This window comes from Micropterus dolomieu, linkage group LG15, assembly GCF_021292245.1.
Source record: "Micropterus dolomieu isolate WLL.071019.BEF.003 ecotype Adirondacks linkage group LG15, ASM2129224v1, whole genome shotgun sequence".
NCBI classification, from domain to species: Eukaryota; Metazoa; Chordata; class Actinopteri; order Centrarchiformes; family Centrarchidae; genus Micropterus; species Micropterus dolomieu.
Window position 1 is genome coordinate 23,956,025 of NC_060164.1, and position 4,438 is coordinate 23,960,462.

The 4,438-nt window shown below is 42.8% G+C and overlaps 1 long non-coding RNA gene across 1 annotated transcript; it reads left to right on the forward strand.

The window, feature by feature from the left end:
- The first annotated feature begins 209 nt into the window (after positions 1 to 209).
- On the forward strand, positions 210 to 4,172 carry LOC123984553. The gene is made up of 5 exons (XR_006828452.1): positions 210 to 255; positions 349 to 411; positions 1,768 to 1,838; positions 3,961 to 4,036; positions 4,120 to 4,172. It is a non-coding gene; the product is annotated as an uncharacterized LOC123984553 (long non-coding RNA).
- Positions 4,173 to 4,438: the final 266 nt, after the last annotated feature.

Here is a 4,438-nt window from a genome sequence, read left to right on the forward strand (position 1 = left end):
AGTTATAAATATTTAATGACTCAAGGACCTGTGAAAGTTGTTTAGATGTTTTGGTCGAACTTTGTGAAGGTCATCAGTCTGTTTGACTGTCCATTTTGGAAGACAGTAAAGGTTTTCAGCTGACAAAAGGAATCTCGACCAGACAGCCTAAATATTTGGTGTGACACCCAGACACAGCATGTAGATATCTTCTTTTTTTTCATTTTACAGTGTGCGGCATTAGATGGGAAATGCTCCATAAGCTGTGACGATGAGGTAGGTCAGCCTTACTTTTTTAAATCAACCGTCCAAGATTCTGTCACTTTTACTTCTCACAGCAGCTTTACCACTTTGCTTCCTGTTTAACAGAACATTAACTGCTACCTCATCGACAACAACGGCTTCATTCTGGTAGCAGAGGACTATACGCTGGTAAGACATCAACACGCAAAGACAAACACATAGACACGTCGAGCCAGATATGGCAAGATCAAAGAAAATTATTCATTTCAAAGTAGTCATGGTTAGAATAAATACATTTGTACATTTATTTTTGTCTTTCATGCAAGCAGAAAAATCGCATGTTATTTTAATTCAAGATGAGCTGTTAGACCAGCAATATTGGGCGACATTTATAGACATTGTGTTGTACGAAGTGTGAGTATACAATGTTTATAATGCAAGGATTGAGATTACATCAGAGTAGATGTGTATGAGTCCAAGACTGAGCTAAAAATGTTTAAGTTTTCCTGTTATATAATATTTTTCCTGCATCTCACGCTTAGTGTTGTTCAGATTGTGCTCAAGGAGACACAGTGCTGCCCTAGCACATACCCTCTGCTTAGCTGTCACCAGACATGCTGTCACTCTGGCTTTGGCTCATCTAGAAGCCAGTCCGCTGGCTGTCACTGCCCTTCCCTTCCCTTCTGCATGTTCTTTTCATGTATCTCTCACTGGTTGGCTCCTATTCTTTATTCAGTCGTAATTTGGAGGTGATGGAGCATTCAGGGTTGCACTTGTCAAGTTGTTTCATCTCATTGTTGTTACGTAGTGAAAGTGTCATCAACTAACAAGATAATGTGTATTAGTGATCCTTCAAAATTTTTTGGATTAAATTGTGTGAGGCTTGTTGAGTAGGTCTTTCCGGGAGAGCTGGAAGATCTACCAGGCTGTCATTTCACCTGTGTCTGAAATGGCTAATGAATGCTAATGGTTTAATAGCTTTGTCCCTGTGGCATCACCTGGCTTGGAGCAGAGCACATATTTGTGTAGACATGGACAGGAAATATGGGGAGGGAGAGGGGCGCAAGGGGGGTCCCAAAGAGGTCACAGAACCTGCAGTGGAGAATAGCACTCAGAGGCCTTATTCAGCTAAATCTAAAGATGAGACGGTTGTTCTTTTTGCAGACTATCTGAAACTGCTTCCCATGTGTTTGTGCAGTGTCACCAGGTTATGTGTGTTTGGGACAACCAAACTGACAGGCTTTGGCTTTCTCAGTTCTGTCCCTAAAAAGGCTGTAAGGGTGTTTGTATCACTGATTTTTCTCTCTGGCCATGGCCACTTGGTCATTGGCGGAGCTGATGGAAGGGCCCCAATAGACAATTTAGCAATGCTAAGAGGGATGTATGCTTTAGCGTTGGGAAATTGTCATCCAATCTGATCTGAACTTTAGGACATCTAAGAGCTTCTAGCATTATAAACACATAGTTTTAAGGGATTGTTAGTTTTACATTTTGTTATGACTTATCATATTAAATAAAACCAAACTTCTTTCTCTTATTTCTCAGACAGGGAAATTTTTTGGAGAAGCAGAGGGAGCTGTAATGAGTAAGCTTCTGCATATGGGCTCTTTCAAGAGGTAAGGATTCTGAACTGCATGTATGTGTGTGTGTAGGTGTGTGTGGGTGGGTGTATGAGTGTGTACTTATACGTGCCAGCACAAGTGTATGTGCATGCATGTGCGTCAATGTATGTGCATAATATCAGGCAGGCCACAGAGTGAGAGCATGTCTCCCTTCGCGCTGACAGCTCTTAACTTGGCCAATCGTGTTGAGCTATTCAGCGCTGAACTCCGACCCCTCGCTCAGCAGAGTTCTCCGTTAGGGGATTACAGCAAATCTTTTCCTGAAATGGAGGATTTAGGAGTAACTTGAAGTCACACACACACAAAGACACACAGTTGTAGACACATCCACGCATATACTTCGTGTTGTAGAGCTGTGTCTCCTGGAAAACGCCGGCAGCACTGGGTGGCGACTTTCTGCAATTAATTTGGAAATTTAACCCAGGAGGATAACTTTCCCAGTATTAGAGAACAGAAATGCAGAGAAGCAGACACAGACAGGCACATATTGTAGTTTGCCCGTAGAGTCTAACGGGTATGGTCTAACATTTGCGGAATCTTTAGAGAACTTAGTTGCACAGTTAAACATAAATTTTAGATTGCACACACTCGCAACCACATTTCCAACACTGCGTCAAGACTGTACCCAGCATTCAGTTCTGCCTTCAGGACGTGGGTGAGGAGATTTAAGCCATGCTGTCTCAGTGCATAAAAATCATGGGTGACAAATCATTGCACAAGCAGACAACCACGCCTGTTTATCATAGGGATGAACCTCAAAATCTGACAGCAAATGGTTTACAGTCCCACTCATAAAGACAAAGAGGCCTACAAGTGCTTTCACTGAATCTCTAATGTCGGATGGTGAGGGATTGTTTAAAATTAAGGACGACGTGTGATGAATGAATAATATAACTTGTGTCGTGAAGTATTAGCATGATGAGTAATAGAGCTTATAGATCTGAACACTGATGAATCCGGTACGATCTGTCTTAACCCAGCGCCATCTGCAGAGAATTAATGTGCTAAGTTCGCTGCACAGATTTTGTCTTGACTAAAAAACATTTAAGACATTTTCAAGTGCACCACTTAAAGTCGACACAAGCTGCCAACTTTTGCTTTATCTGTCAGCATCAAGGCTGCAGATGAAGACAAAGTGTGGAGGACTTATTTTGAGATACGTTTGGATTATCTATCTTTCCAAACAAGCAATAAAAAGGGAAATCAATAAAAAGGTTGAAAGGGATGTTGCAAAGCAAATGAAGGGCACGCTCACGCACACACACACACACGTGTATACAGCAATCGCACACTCATACACAGATGTTACACTGGTCTAAGTTTACTGCTAACACCATTATGTGGCCTGGCTTAGCGCTAATTGGTTCCTGGCGGTGTGTTGTAGCTATGTGTCACCGGTACTGGGATTGAGGTTTGATCATCGCCCAGGGCTGCGGATAGACCAGGCCCACTCAGACATCACACACATGCTCGCACACACGTTCACACACACAAAGCATTGTCAAGTATAAAATAACTTATCCACAGGCTATGAGAAAGAGTGTCCAGTGTGTTTGTGTGTGAGTGTATGTGTGTGTGTGTAAGGAACCCCTTCAGTAACCTCTCCCAGACAGACCCAGACCTCACACCCTCAGGGTCTACTAAGCCCTTAAATCCTCTGATATTCCCCCACCAATATCCCCAGATCATCTGCACACACAAAAACACACACACACACACACACACACACACACACACACACACACACACACACACACCTTCCTACATCACTTTGAGGAACCTCTCGGGAGGCTCTCGGCATTCGGTTGCTTTTCTTTTCCCATTCTTGCCACATCAATTCAATATATTATCCGTAGGTAAAGCGGCCATTATAGCAGAGGTGGGATCTTTCCTTCCTGCTCCCACACAGCAATCCAAAAGGCCCCGCAGGCGTATAATAGTAGAGAGAATGTGTGAATCAAGACTTATATCACCATATCCGGGCTATATCTACCTGTCAAATGCATTACTTATGAACAGTCAGATCTATAAAAACATTTGCATTTACATCACTATCTCTATTTCTGATATCTTTGTCTCACTGTCTGTCCTCTCTTTTCTATCTTTATCTACTCAGGGTCACTCTATATGACTACCAGGCTCTATGTTGGGTTTTTTCAGAGAGCAGTGACAGTGGACACACACTGTTGGATGTGAGTACTTTTTCACTCCATGTGATGCAAAGTTGCGAGTATGGATTGCTCAATATTTTCTCTCTCCCTTTCTGTGTTTTTAGCCTTACTTTGCCTTCTTCTCAGCCATGAAGTGGATGCTGACCGAGCTTGTAATGTAAGACTTCGGTGTGTGTGAGAGTGTCTTATGTCTATCTGTAGTAACATCTGCTCGCCGCATACACAAGTTGTTGAGGACTTGTACGGTGGCCTCTCCGGTAGGAAAAGGTTAACTGTGTGTTTGTGACTATAAACCAACTGTATGTTTGTTTACGTGCGCTTCCACATGTACATCGAAGTGATCATCAATGATCATGAGCAGTAATGGCTACCTGATGTTTCCTGTGGCGCTGGTCCTCCTGCGATGCCATGTTGTGGTTGCAG